This window comes from Crocuta crocuta, unplaced genomic scaffold, assembly GCF_008692635.1.
Source record: "Crocuta crocuta isolate KB4526 unplaced genomic scaffold, BGI_CrCroc_1.0 scaffold1631, whole genome shotgun sequence".
Classification (NCBI taxonomy): Eukaryota; Metazoa; Chordata; class Mammalia; order Carnivora; family Hyaenidae; genus Crocuta; species Crocuta crocuta.
In genome coordinates, this window is record NW_027532213.1 from 14,037 (window position 1) to 30,043 (window position 16,007).

Consider the following 16,007-nt stretch of genomic DNA (forward strand, 5'->3'; position numbering starts at 1 on the left):
GAGAAAAACAAATATCATATGTTTGCACGTATAAGAGGATTAGGAGGAACTTAACTGAGGACCAAGGGGGAGAAGAAGGGGGGAAATGGTGTGGGAAAGGGAGAGAGGCAAACCATGAGAGACTCTTGAATGGTGACAAAAACTGAGGACTGATGGATGTGGGGAGGGAGGGGGATGGGCATGGAGGAGGGCACTAGTGGGGATGAGCACTGGGTGTTATGTGGAAACCTATTTGACAATAAACTATTTGTAAAAAAAAATAAAAAAAAAGCTGGTGTGTGTATATATACAAACTATTTTCAGTAGACTGTAACAGGAGATGAAGAAGGCCTTTATAGCATAATGAAGGTGTCTATCCACCAAGAAGATCTAACAATTATAAATCTTTATGCCCACAACATAAAAGAACCCCAAAATATGAGTCAATTCATCACAAACATAAAGAAACTCACTGATCATAATATCATAATAGTAGGGGACTTCAACACTCCAGTTGCAGCAATGAACGGATAATCAAAGTAGAAAATCAACAAGGAAACCGTGGTTCTGAATGACACACTGGACACGATGGACTTAACAGATATGTTCAGAAGGTATCAACCTAAATCTGCAGAATACACGTTCTACCCTAGTGCACATTGATCCCAAGCCTGGGCAGCATCTCAGGATTTGGCTGGTTTTTCTGATTTGCATGTAAGCCATGGCAAAGATGGAGAACACGTGCCACGTTTGTGTCGTCACACTTTTCATGACAAACACCACATTTGCATTTGCCCCTCTTGTGACGGGAAACCTGCTTCTCCTGCTTTTATTGCAAGTCTAGCAAAGGGGAGCTTCTTGAGAGCTGAAAGGAAGAGTGGAATCCAGCAGGACCAGATCCATCCAGGCAGGAAACAGTGACGACACCCAGGTAGATCCCCACTTCCCGAGGCAGCTCCAACAACTTTGGCTCAGCTCTGCTGACTCCCATCCCCACTCCCTCCTGGACCATTTGGGGGATTTTGTCCAGACTTTGTGCTGCAGCACCAGAGGGTGAGGCCATGGGACACTAAGAACTGGGCTGAGGGGTTCTGCAGAGAGGTTTCATACAAGCTGCAGATGCAGGGCCTCAGTACCTGTATGAGACTAGGTATTTTAGGGTGGGATTTATAAAAGGAGAGGACGGGAGAAGCAGAAAAGACTTGCTTATGAATGTCAGAGAGACTTTGTGAAACACACGGAGGAGGAGATGAATTACGGGCACCGAGTGGGTCCTTCTGTCTGAATCCTTGCTATCCGTGGAGATGCCTTTTTTAACAGGACATCAACAGTGTTTGGGTGGCTGTTGAAGAGGGCAGTGGAGAGTTAGTGGAGGTGAGAGCCCGTGGCCCTCTGCTCTTGGGATGATGGATCCTGACACGAAAGGGAGATGTGCCTCCAGTTCTGAGTCCTCCGGACCTCGGGTCCTTCACCACTTCAGGGCGGGGAGTGGGTCTCCTATCCAACACTTAGTTGTATCATCTCAGGTTCTCTCTATGACCAGGAATGAAGCCTGCGTCATCTGCCCATCCTCAAAGCGGTCACTGTTCCCATGACTGTGCAGGACTTTATCTTGCTCCCTCCTTGCTACTCAAACTCTGTATTCCCCTTCCTCCTTCTTTCCCAGGTATACTCCATTTCTTTTCTTCTGCCTACCTCCACAATTCTACAGTTCTCAAATACGAGGAACGATAGATGATTTGCTGGCACCATGCAATCCATCCTTGATCTCTCCCGTTTGGGGAGAACGTGTCATGCATCTGGGCTGCTGCGTACCGAGAGGGAGAGAGTACTGACAGTGGGCACATCACTTCTGTCACTGAAATGGCCTTCCTTGGGACACATAGGAGCCAAAAACAACCTCAACATTTCCCTTAAGCTTTGCAGAGAATGGAAGGAAATTAGAGGACAGTAATGAGTCCAATTCCCCAGGATCTCTTCAAGAGACACTGGGAAGTGTCCCACAGTGTGGCCACACAAACACAAGGTACCTTCCAAGGATCTTAATAGTCCTCAGGGGAAACACTAGAGGGCTTGTTCCCTGGGCTAGACTAAGGAATGGTCGCACGGTGTGTGGGGACAGAACTGGTGCTGTAAAGCAGAAACAGTGGGTTCAGAGAGGGGCAGTGACCCCGTGGCCCTGGTGCCCANGAAATATACGTAAGAAAAAAGTATAAATTAAAAAAAATTGGGTTGAGGGAGAAGGGTCACAGAAGGTTTTGGAAAGGACAGGAAGAATGTATGTCCAGGTGCAGAAGAAGATGTGTACACAATTCTCACAAAAGCAAAATGGTCCTGTACTTTCTCATTCCCATTCACCAAGGATCCAAATAATTTGGAACGGGTAGGCAAGGAGGGCTCAGGTAATACGAGTTCTCCCAATTTGGAATCATCGTAATGCACCACAAGTAATCGAAATTATGCTCCACAGATTAAAAATTTCCAGGTTAACCTTCCTTCAACGAGACAATTTCTGGAGTACACAATGATATTTAAACATCCCGTAGTCTCCTGCTATTCTTGTTTCTTTGTGGAAACAGGCAAGTGTAAATCAAACTCTATCAAAATAGACATTTGTCACAAGATTTAGGCTCTAAAGAAAGCGGAATCATAATTTGGCTCTGTTTATATTCACATTGTCTTATGAGAGCTACGTTATGTGATTGGCTTGCAAAAGCTTTCAGACTTCATCCAGCCCATCTTTCCACTGGCAGATGGACAGGAATGTGAGTGGGAATCTCCTGTCACACTGGTGAGGTGTTAATTCCACACCCTGAAGTACGCAACATCGCCTCCGGGGCTCCTTGGAAGAGAGCCAAGTGCTCATACTGATGCTCAGTCTCAGACAAACATCCTGCTGGACTCTTTGATTTACACTTTTAGTCCAGCACACAGAACTGCAACAAGGGTCAGTGGTGGGTGCTGGATTTTGCATCTGAGAAAGACAGGTTGATTCTCAGCAGGAGTATCTGCAGAGAAATGTCAGATCCCATTCTCAGAAGGTGGAGAAAGAAGGAGTTAGTCTCCCTGCCTAGTGCTAGAAGTTCCTAATTTCGCCAATTCCCACCAGATCGGGATAGGCACGAGGCTCAACACGAAGCCACCTGCAGAAGGAAGAAGTCCTGCCCCAGTACCTTGTGACTAGAGTGACGTTGGGAAGATTCATTGTGCAGCCTCAGATGAACAGGGCTGTGTGTGAGAAAAGTGGCAAGAGTGACGTACCATGACGTGCCACGAGATCTACCAGGAGGTGAGGTCCTGTTGTCACTGCCTCTGTGACAGACACTGTAAGATGTGACAATTGTTTCCCTTGTACATGCACATGTGTGGGGCGTACAATGAACACATTTACATTGTACTTTTTGATTCATTATAATACGCATAATCCCTCATGATGTAATAGTTTTGGGATTCTATATTGAGAGAGTTGTCACCATTCTTAAGGAAGTCTATATACATTCTAGAGAAACACACCATACACCGAATACACACACACACACACAGACATACACACACACACACACTGAGAGTTGCAGCATATGATTCACATGTAGACACACCTACTTCCCTGCACACAAGCCTACACCACCTGATGGCAGTACCGCTGCTTCCAGGGTTCCTACCATGACTATAGGTCTTTTCCTGGAGAACATCTTTGGACTGCAATGTCCTTGTTCTCATACCAGGAGGTACTGTAATCAGGGTGGCTCTGCACAGTAAGCCTGCAAGAAAGCTCCACCTCTCTCATCTTCCAGATTTCTCTTTGCCAAGAGAGTGACTCCAGAATACATACAGCTTTCACATTCCAGCAGGGTGCTCTGCAATGTCAGAAGATACTATGAGGATCAAATGTTGCTGTGTTTTGTTGGGACAGCTCTTTTGTCATTTTTTTAAATTTTTTTAATGTTTTTTTTAATTTATTTATTTCTAGGAGAGAGAGAGAGACAGCATGAGCGGGGGAGGGTCAGAGAGAGAGGGAGTCACAGACCGAAACAGGCTCCAGGCTCTGAGCTGGCAGTCAGCACAGAGCCCGACGCGGGGCCCGAACCCACGAACCGCGAGATCATGACCTAAGCGAAAGTCGGACGCCCAACCGACTAAGCCACCGAGGCGCCCCAGCTCTTTTGTCATCTTAATGACAAGGGCAAATTAGATGGGAAAGAGCTATAGAGGCCAACGAACACCAAAGCAAGAACAGTGAAAATATAGTCATAGTCAAAGGCATTATATATTCTTACTTGGGTGTACATCAAAGCCATTTTGAATATTTTTAATGTTTGTATATTTTAAAGAGAGGAGAGAGAGAGAGGAGAGAGAGAGAGCACTCAGGGGAGGGGCAGAGAGAGAGGGAACACAGAATGAGAAGCAGGCTCCAGACTCTCAGCTGTCAGCACAGACCGTTCTGTGAGGCACTACCACACACTGTGAGACCATGACTGGAGCCCCAAGATTAGACACTTAACTGAGTCGCCCATGCACTCCCCAAGTCGGGTTGTAAAAATGAAATGCAAGAGTCAAAATTGCTGCTGGTGAAATGCTTACTATCCCATAGATGGTAATTGATACTGCTATTTTTTCAACACCTTTGCGATCAGGTATCCATTGGTAATAGTCTGTCAGTGGATATTCTCCATATTAAGTAAGTTGGATATACCAACAGGCGCGCACATGCTGAGAGTTTTATACCTTAATTCTATTGAACGAGAAATAAAACAATCTGCATTACACAAAGAAAGGCAAGCATATCTCAGAGGTCGATGTGGTGTCCCCATCTCCACTGTCAAAGGGAACTGCTTCTGTGAGGTCATTGAGAGAACCTAAGAAGATACACAGATAGTTCCATGATGCCAGTGGGACTGCTCGGGAATTGTTCCAGGGGTTATGCTCGATGGGAGTCATGGACTCAACTATATGGAGATGGGTGGTGAGTGAGTATCAGCTGAGCTGCTGCTGGGCCATCCTTGGTAGATAAAGGAAGGGAAAGGAAAGAAGCAGGTAAGGAAATAGAAACAGGGCCTCTGGATTTTAGCTATTTCAATGTGTAATCTGGAAACAAGGCGTAACACTGAAACGCATGCTATGTTTTGCTGACTGTGTCTTATGACCCTATTGCCTCTTGAAGTTCAGGAAACGATCTTATGCTGTGGACATCTTGAAGACAATGTCTTTGCCCTGGCTGTGCAGGAGATATGCAACCCGAGTGGTGAGAACAGTCCTCACTACCAAGCTTTCCTCTGGGTTCATATTTAACAGGGTCCCTTCAGGGTGTTCCACAAGGTTTGAGCACGTCTTAAGGCTTATGATACTGTTATGAAATTGACTAGCAATCTTACTGATTCTTCTCTGCTCGGACCCCATATGAGAGGTGCTACTAGGTGTGAAAGATGTTGGGCCATTTATGTCTCCTCCATCTCCATCTCCAGAAAGGAAATATGAAATAAACCTTCAGGTGCAGCTGTGCTGAGGGAAGAATGTACTCCTGCAGGCAGTGTGTGCAGTGAGCCTGACTTCTGGTCCTGGAAACTGGACACCTGCCTTGTTCCGTGTAAGTGGCACAGGTCTTCTGAAGAAACACACACCCCACACACCCTCACGCACATCACAGAAACACGCAGAAATCACCCATGACCCTCATCCACAAAAATCCTACCACCTGAATGACCTATTTGCTGTCAGGAACTGTAAAATATGGTTATATTGTTTTACCATACAATCTGTTTTTCTTACAAAACTCCATGTTGCATTCCCAGGTGGAATCCAGAAATCAGGGATTCTCTCCAGTCCAAAGCAGGTGAAAAAGTCCCACCTTCATCATCAGCTAGACTTGTCCTTATCAAGTCGCCAATTCTAAACACTATTTAATGATTTTATTTACTTTTGAGTGTCAGAGAGAGACAGTGCGAGCAGGGGAGGGTGAGAGAGAGAGAGATACAGAATCCGAAGACAGGCTCCAGGCTCTGAGCTAGCTGTCAGCACAGAGCCTGATGCGGTGCTCGAATCCACGAACTGTGAGATCATGGCCTGAGCTGAAGTCAGATGCTTAACTGACTTCTAGCCTTCATAGGATGATGTGTTAATGTGGCCTCATCCTGCAATTACACAGAAAAGATGACATTATGAGTTTCACATCATCTTGTACACAGTTTCCACGTGAATATTGGTCTCTTGGTGATGTTAGCAGTGAGTTGGGCTGCAATTTTTGAGTCAATGACTTGTAGAAATCTTACAAAGTCACCTGTCAACAGCTCCAATATTCAAGGTCACATCACACAAGTCACTTTGATCAGGAAACGCAAAATGATTTTCCACAGAGGAAAATTATCTCCTGACAAATGCTCACTACCATCATATAGGTTCTGATTGGTGGTGTAATTATTATGTTTTTCCCTTTAGAATTCATGTCAGTTGGTGATAGGAGCTTAAGAAAACCCCTCGGCACCAGTAAATTGTACAGAACCTCTCAGAAGGACGTGCACAGATGTTCACATCTTAATTCCCTTGAAATCAGAGTAAAGCAATGGTGCTCTTTCAGATACAGAAAATGACTTTACCTCAGGAAGAGTTATGGTGCTTCCTGCACCTTGGTTCTTGGGAGCTCTTGCCTGGACCCTCAGGGGCAGCTAGGAGAAATCAGAGCAACTGTCAAAGACACTGGTGGGGCAGCTCAGGAACTAGTCAGAGTTTCTATTGATGTGAACATGAGGTGAGTGTGTGCATATGGGTGAATAGTAATTATGTACTGTGCTGCTGGGCATCCTCTTGGGAGACAACGGATGGCAAGGAGAGGAGCAGGAAAGATATGGGCAACAAGGCTTTAGTCTTTCTAGCAGGTGATCCTGATGAAGGCCAGAGAGTTAATGAAAATCGTGGAAATGCTGCAGTGCCTTGTGTGTCAAGACGGGGTCTCATAGCCTCTCTTGATTGTTTCAAGTTCAGCCAGGCTATCACTGTTTGTCTCTTGGAAAATCTGTTCTTCCCCTAGGACCCCATCATCTATTTGCTAGGATTTTGTGACCATGATGTCTACTTTGGAAATTTGTACTTGAGGAAAAGCAACCTTGAATGTCTGAGCAGTTTTCCATCGTGTGCATGGATCATATTTTATTCCTCCTCTCATCCCTTGATGGACTTTTGGGTGGTATCTCTAGGGCTACCGTGAAGACGGCTGTCGGGAACAGTGGGTGTACAATTCCGGTCTCTTACTGTCATAGGGATACTTGAAATTCTGCATTGGTCAATCGCATAGAATCGTAAAGCCCATAGAATATCTTTCAACAGAGACTGTGGCTTTGACTTCATAGATAGTATATTGCTGGATCATGTGGGATTTTTCCCCCTTGTAAATCCATTCAGCTGGTGTTTACCTTTAAATTGGCGAGTTTAATCTCTTTACATTTAGTGTAATTATTGATAAGGTAAGAGTTATGTCTGATTTTGCTATTTTTGATATGTCGTATGTCCTTTCTGTTATTCTATTCCTCAATCACTGGCATTTTGTGTTAAATAAACATTTTCTAGTGTGCCATTATAAAAGAAAGAGAAGTATCGATGTTCTTTCATTAATGGTGACATATGTAATACCCTCATGGAAGATGTTTGACATGGCAGAAAGTGGATGGTTGGTAACCTGGAACTTGCTCTATTATCTGTTCAAATTTTATCTTAAGTGAAACCTGTCGTCAAGCATGTCCACTAATATCTAAAAATCTGGAAGCACTGTATCCCGGGGAGACTGAAATTGATTTCTGTTCAGAAGTTAGCTAATATGTATACCTTCAGGTACTAGATACTTGTCGACTATTCAGCATGGATCCTGTGTTGATATAGAAGTGCTTCTTGGAGGTAGCCAAGATGGCAGAACAGCACAGACGTCTTTTTTCTGTATTGGGTACATGAAATACAGTCAGATCAACACTAAGCCATCCTGCACACCTAGGAAACTGATTTGAAGATAAACACAACAGTGTGCACAACCTGAACCACAGAACTCAGCAGGTACGCGGCAGGGAGTAGTGAACTTGGGGTGAGAGGAGAGTATGGGAAAAGTACACCCCACAAAAACAGCTGGAGAGAAAGTGGAAAAGTGGAATCAGCTGTAGGGACTGAACTCAAAAGGGAGAAAGGGGAAAGGAGAGGGTTTAAATTCCATGAATACTTTACACAGGGGGAGCACAGAGTCGGACACTCTGCAGCTCAAATACGTTGTGGTGCTCTAGTGGGAAAGGCGGATTCCCAGGAGAGTGGGTTTGGGAGGTCCTCAAGCCATGGGTGATTTTCCATAATCCTGGAAACATTGCTGCTACATGGTAGTGTGAACTTTTTCTGGGGTGGTCTGGCACCCAGACACAAGTCTCTGGACGCTGGAAGCAGCAGGATCCTGGGAATGTTCTTGGGTGTGGCTGGCACCAGCCACTGCCCCATGAGACCCTCCACCACAGGATGTGAGTGCCTGAAAGCCACAGTCCCTCAGAAGCAAAAGGTTGGGAAACACAGCCGCATCTCAGATCAAACTCAGGAGGATGGTGCCGCCTGGCAACTGACGGTATGGTCACAGACAGTGTAAAAGCAGGGAGTGGACGGAAACTGGAGGTAAAAGACAGGGGACCCATTGTTGGTCAGGGAGAGCATAAAGTTCCGGTATTGGACACCCGACCGCGCATGCACATACCCACCTACTGGCACCACCACAATCTAACCGAGGAAGCTACGAGGGGCCATCAAGGGTAGAATGGAGCCATTACACTAAGCCTTCCCCAAACTTTCCAAGCTCACTCTTCAGCAACAGCAGAATCTGTCTGCTTAGTTTACGTACTATAACCTGCTTCTTAGTTGCCTTCTAGGGGAGAACGATGTAGTATCCATCGTATTTCCGTCCATTCACTGGTCCATGTATTCAGTTTTCTTTTGTTTTTTCTTCTTTTTTTTGTTTCTTTTCCTTTACTTGAATACAGAAAGAAAAACTTATTTTTATTTTCAATTTTCATTACAAATATTTTTATCTTTTTTCTATTTTGTTTACTTCTATTGTAAATTTTTCAAATTTCATTTTTACATCCTTCAAGATATTCTATTTCATCGTTTTCATTTCCTCAAAATTTCAAACATTTTCTACTGTTTTGTTTTGTTTTTCCTCTTTTTCTGTAACCAGTCAAGCTCCTTTCAATAACCAGACTAAAACACACCTGCGATCTCGCACCACTTATTTAATTTTCTGTGTGTGTGGTGTTGTTTTTAATTCGTTAATTTTAATATTTCCCCATTTTTCTCATCAATCAAGCTCCTTTCAATAACCAGACCAAAACACTCATAGGATTTAGCATCATATATTTGATTGTTTGTTTGTGTGTGCGTGCATACGCACAAGCATGTGTTGTTTTTCATTGTTTCCTTTTAATTTTTCCTCCTTTTTCTCTCAACAATCAAGCTCTTTCAATTACCAGACCAGGATGTGGGAGCTATCTGGCTGCGACATCTATCACCCCATTGATCGCCAAGGTTGATTCGGCTGATGTGGCTGGCTAGGTGGGTGTCCCCTTCCTCCCTCACCGTTCCATGTGGGTCCCTCACGAAGCTGCGCGCTCCGATGAAGAGGACGACCTTCCCCGATAGAGGAGGACCGTTCTTCGGTCAAGGGTATACGAGTAGCTGCTCTCCCCTGCTAGAACCTCCAAACAAGCTCTCAAGGTCAATTACCAGAACAAAACATACCAAGTATCGAGCATCATTTAATGATTTTTTATTTGTATGTGGTGTGTGTTGTCTTCAACTTTTTAATTTTAATTTTCCTTTACCTTATGAATTCCTTTCCTACCTTCAAAAGGAATTCACCCCAGAATACACAACAGGAAGAAACGACAGCCAGGCACATAACCAACACAGATACAAACAAGATATCAGAAGCAGAATTTGGAATCACGACAAGTAGAATACTGGCTGGGGTTGAAAACAGATTAGAATCCCTCTCGACGCAGATATAAGAAGTTAACAGCTACTCAGGATGAAAGAAAAAACTGCTGCAATCTCAAATAGATGCCATCGCGGCAAGGATGCATGAGGCAGAGTATGGAATCAGCGATATAGAGGACAAACTTATGGAGAATAATGAAGCAGAGAATAAGAGAGAGAGTCAAGCAAAAGAGCACGATTTAAGAATAAGGTAAATCAGTGACTTGTTAAAAAGGAACATCAGAATCATAGGGGCCCTAGAAGATGAAGAGACAAAAAAAGGGGTAGACGACATATGTGAAAAATCATAGCGGAAAACTTTCCTAACCTGGGAAAGACACAGACATCAAAATCCAGAAAGCACAGAGGACTCCCACAAGATTCAACAAAAACCGACCATCAACAAGGCATATCGTAGTCGAATTCCAAAATACTCAGGCAAGGAAAGAAACATAACAGCCATAAAGGGGAAAAAAAAAAGTCCTTAATATATAAGGAAGAGAGATAAGTTTTGCAGCAGACCTATCCACAGAAACATGGCAGCCCAGAAAGGAGGGGAAGGACATATTCAATGTGCTGAATCAGGACACTATGCAGCCAAGAATTCTTTATCCAGAAAGGCTGTCATTCAAAGTACAAAGAGAGATAAAAAGTTTCCCAGAGAAACAAACATTAAAGGAATCCATGACCACTAAATCAGCCCAGCAAGAAAATTGAATGGGGATTGTCTAAGGTCAGAAAGGATGACAAAAAGGGGAAAAAAAAAAAAAAAAGACCAAAGGCAACAAAGACTAGAAAGACCCGCGTACACCACCAGAAACTCCAACTTTACAAGACACATGAAGGCAATAAACTTCTATCTTTCAGTACTCACTCTAAACGTCAACGGGCTAAATGCTCCTATCCAAAGGCATAGGGTAACAAAATGGAGAAGTAAACAATATCCATCTATACGCTGTCTACAAGAGACCCACTTTAGACGTAAAGACACTTTCAGATTGAAAGTAAGGGGATGGGATGGAAACCATCTATCATGCTAATGGTCACCAAAAGACAGCCGGAGTAGTCATACATATATCAGACAATCTAGACTTTAAAATAAAAACTGCAGGGGCGCCTGGGTGGCTTAGTCGGTTAAGCGTCCGACTTTCGCTTAGGTCATGATCTCGCGGTTCTTGGGTTCGAGCCCCGCGTTGGGCTCTGTGCTGACTGCCCGCTCAGAGCCTGGAGCCTGTTTCAGTCTGTGACTCCCTCTCTCTCTGACCCTCCCCTGTTCACGCTGTCTCTCTCTCTCTCTCCTAGAAATAAATGAAACATTTAAAAAAAAACTGCAACGAAAGATGACAAAGGGCATTCTATCATCATAGGGGGTCTAACCACCAAGAAGACATAACAATTGTAAACAATTATTCTCCAATTGTGGGAGAACACCCACATATATGAATCAATTACTCACAAACATAAAGAAACTCAGTGCTACTAATACCATCATAGTAGGGGACTTCAACACCCTACTCACAGCAATGGACAGATCATCTGAACAGAAAATCAACAAGGGAACAAAGGCTTCAAATAACACACTGGACTAGATGGATTTAACAGATATATTTAGAACATTTCATCCTAAAGGAGTGCAATATACATTCTTCTCCAGAGCACAGGGATCATTCTCCTGCATAGACTGCATCTTGGGAAACAAATCAGCCCTCAACAAGTACAAAAAGTTTGAGACCATATAGGGCATAATTTCAGACCACGCGGGGCGCAGAGGCCTCAGATCCCAAGTTGTACCGCTGCTTGACCCCAACAGATCTGAGGCTGCGACACTTCTCCCAACCCCACTCAACCCCAGGCAGCACGGAAGCAGCGACCTGTGAGACTGTTTCAGGAAGTATAAACAAGGCCCGTGGACTGGGACCTGGAAATGAGGAGAGGTGTGGGGCATAGAACTCAGCCCACTTGGCTACAGCCTCAGCACAGGGAGATCGGACCCAAAGGAGTGATTTGCAATGCTTGGCTGGGAAAGGATGGAGGCGATGCCATTTTTCTCCCCACAACCACCAAGGCAGGGCCTCAGGGAGCAGCCAGAGGGACACAGTGGAAACAAGACCTGTCTACACCAAACCACACCCATCCCCGCCAGAGCCTCTTTTCTTGTTGCTGCTGTTGTTGCTTTTTGACCTGAGCCTGGGGCAAAACCAACATGGGTGCACTGCCATGATTAATCCCAGATAATCCTTTTGATTCAGATACAATCTCCCTTTTCTCATTTGTAACCCTCCACTCTGCTGGTTGGGGCATTCTGGTCACTGGTTGGCTTATACAGTCACATTTAATCCACTCTCTAGATATATATGCTACACCTTCACCGCTACCTTTTTTTCTCTCTCTGGTGTAATCAGACTATATATAGTTTCTCTGAGTGCCTCTTAGTCTCTCTACCTGGTCATGTCATTTCCAATTTCACTTTCTCCCCGCTCTGTTATTGTTCTCTTTGTATATGCTCTTCCATTAACACAGCCTACACCTGGCTCTTTATTTGTAGCTGGGAAATCTGCTTTTATGCCTTTCGACTGTCCTTTGTCTTTTGGGGTTTTTCATTTCGTCTTTCCTTTATTCTTTCTTTACTTTGAATTTTTATTTATATTCCTTCCTTCCTCTTTTTTTTTGTTTGTTTCTGTACTGTTTTGTATTTTGTTCCCCTCCTTGTTTTTCTTGTTCTTTTTCCTGTTCAGTTTCATGTTTACTGGTTTTGTCTGTGCGTTTGTGTACGTTTGTACCCTGCGTGGTTATCTGCTTTCTTTTTCCAATGTTACCTTAAGAAACAAGCCGAAGTATACATGGAGGAGAGCCCCAAATACCTCTAGGAGTAGGGAAACAAAATAAACTCTCAAAAAGAGAAACCAAGAGACACCATTCAAAGAACACTTCCTGAACGGACGGGCTCTGAACAGTCAAAGAATCTTCTTTAATACATCAGAACTCTCAGGGGAAGTATGTACAGCAAGTTTTAAAATTAACAAGAGATAGAAAGCTAACCAAAATGACGAAATAGAAGAGCGCTCCTCCAAAGAAATTCCGGGAAGAATTGACAGCTAAAGAACTGCTCAAAACAGATATAAGCAACATAACTGAACAAGAATTTAGAACAATAGTCATAAAATTAGTCGGTAGGCTTGATAAAAATCATGGAAGACATCAGAGAAACTATTGCTACAAACACTATGGAGCTCAAAATAGTTATTATGAATTAAACAGTGCTATAAATGAGATACATAATAAAATAGAGGTGTCCAATGCATAGACTGAAGAGGTAGGAAGGAGAATAAGTGATTTATAAAACACAATTATAGAAAAAGAGGAAGCTGAGAAAAAGAGATAAACTGATTCAGGAACACGAAAGGAGAGTTCGAGAGTTGAGGATATAATCAAACGTAACAATATCCGTATCATAGGAATCCCAGAAGAGGACGAGAGAGGGAAAGGTGCTAAAGGAGTCCTTGAATAAATTATAGCAGAGAATGTCCCCAACCAGGGGAGGGAAGTAGATGTTGAAATCCAAGAGGAACAGAGAACTCCCCTCAGACGTAACTTGAATCGATCTTCTACATGACATATCCTAGTGAAACTGGCAAAATATAAGGACAAAGAGAGAATTCTGAAAGCTTATAGGGATAAAAGGCCCTAACATACAAAGGGAAACCTATCAGAGTGGTGACAGACCTATCTAATGAAACTTGGCAGGCCAGAAAGAAATGACAGGAAATCTTCAATGTGATGAACAGAAAAAGAGATGCAGCCAAGAATCCTCTATCCAGCAAGCCTGTCATTCAGAATAGAGAGAAAAAAGTCATTCCAAATAAACAAAAATTGAAAGAATGTGTCACCACTAAACCAGCCCTACAATAAATCCTGAGGGGACTTGAAAAAGGCATCGAAGACATCAGAGACGCCACTGCTGCAAAGATCAAGGAATTTAAAAACAGTTATGATGAATTGAAAAATGCTATAAATGAGGTGTGAAATAAAATGGAGGTGCCACAACACAGACTGAAGAGACAGAGAGAAGAGATGAAATAGAAGATAAAATTATGGAAAAATTGGAAGATGAGAAAGAAACATAAATTGGTCCAGGAGCACGAAAGGATATTCGAGAACTGAGTGATGCCAGCAAATGGAACAATATCTGAACCATAGGAATTCCAAAGCATATGAAAAAGAGAGAAAGGAGCTGAAAGAGTACTTGCACAAATCATAGCTGAGAACTTCTGCAACCTGGGGAAGGAAACAGACATTGAAATCCAAGAGGCACAGAGAACTCCCCTCAGACATAACTTGATTTGATCCTCTGTGCGGCATATCCTAGTGAAACTGGCAAAAGACAAGAATAAACCGAAAATTCTGAAGGCAGCTAGGGATAAAGGGGCCTTATCAAACAAAGGGAGACGCATCAGGGTAGTAGCAGACCTATCTACTGAAACTTGGCAGGCCAGAAAGGAATGGCAGCTAATCTTCAATGTGATCAACAGGAAATGCATGCAGTCAAAAATCCTTTATCTAGCAAGCCTGTCATTCAGAAGAGAAACAGAGAGAAATGTTTTTCCAAACAACAAAACTGAAGGAATGCATCACCAGTAAACCAGCCCTACGAGAGATCTGAAGGGGGACTCTATGAGGGAAATGTTGCAAGGATCACAAAGTACCAAAGACACCACTACAAGCATGAATCCGAAAGAGAACACAATGACTCTAAATTCATATTTTTTCAATAATAACACTGAATGTAAATGGACTAAATGCTCCAATCAGAAGACATTGGGAAGCAGAATGGATATTAAAAACCCAAGATCCATCTATTTGCTGCCTACAAGACACTCATTTTAAACCTGTGGACACTTTCAGTGTGAAAGGGAGGGGACGGAGGAATATCGATCATGCTACTGGAAGTCAAAAGAAAGCTGGAGTAGCCATACTTATAAAGGACAAACTGGGCCTTAAAGGCAGTAACAAAGATGAAGATGGGCATTATATAATAATTACAGAGCCTATCCATGGGAAGAGCTAACAACAATAAATGTCTATGCACTGAGTTCCGGAGTACCCAAATACCTAAGAAAATTAACCACAAATATAAACAATCCTATTGAGGATAATGTGCTAATTCAGGGGTTTTGATGCTCCACTTACAGCAATGGATAGATCAAGTAGGTAGAAAATCACTAAAGAAACCATGGCCCTGAACAACACATTGGACCAGATGGACTTGATAAACATCCGAAGGTGTGGAATTTACTTTCCTCTCGAGTGCACATTCTCTAAGACAGATCACATACTGGGTCACAAAGCAGTCCTCAATAAATATAAAAGAATTGAGATCATACTGTGCACACTGTCAGATCCCAAAGCTATGAAACTTGTAATCAACCACAGCAAGAAGTCTGGAAAACCTCCAGAAGCAAGGAGGTTAAAGAACACCCTGCTAAAGAATGAATGGGTCAACCAGGCATTTAAGGAAGAATATTAAAAAACATAGGGAAAGAAATGAAAATGAAAATACAACAATACAAAGTTTTTGGGATGCAGCAAAGGAAGTCCTAAGAGGAAAATACATTGTAATCTAGGTCTATTTCAAGAAACTGGAAAAAGCGCTAGAAGAAACTCTAACAGCGCACCTAAAGGAACTAGAAGCAGAGCAGCAAGAATACCCCAAACTCAGCAAACAAAGAGAAATAATAAACATCAGGGCAGAAGTATACAATATAGAATTTTAAAAAAAAGAAAGAAAAGAAAACAGTCGAATTGATCAGTGGAACGAATAGTTCGTTTTGTGAAAAAATAAACAAAACTGATAAACTTCTAGCCAGGCTTCTCACAAAGAAAGGAGAGAGCACCCAAATAGACAAAATCACAAATGAAAATGGATTTATTACAACCAGTCCTTCAGAAATACAAGTAATATATGGGAATACTATGAAAAATTATATGCCAACATATTGGACAACCTAAAAGAAATGGATACATTTTTAAACACCCACACACTATAA

At 42.9% G+C, this 16,007-nt stretch overlaps 1 long non-coding RNA gene across 1 annotated transcript in view; it reads right to left on the minus strand.

Annotated features, from left to right (window-relative positions):
* Positions 1–5,863: 5,863 nt before the first annotated feature.
* The window catches only part of LOC144242939 (uncharacterized), a 23,850-nt gene continuing 13,706 nt past the window's right edge, over positions 5,864–16,007 (minus strand). The window contains exons 6-9 of the long non-coding RNA XR_013338501.1: positions 8,831–8,958; positions 7,792–7,897; positions 6,570–6,638; positions 5,864–6,107 (exon numbers count right to left, since the gene is read on the minus strand). This is a non-coding gene — a long non-coding RNA (uncharacterized LOC144242939). The remainder of the gene's footprint in view (positions 6,108–6,569; positions 6,639–7,791; positions 7,898–8,830; positions 8,959–16,007) is intronic.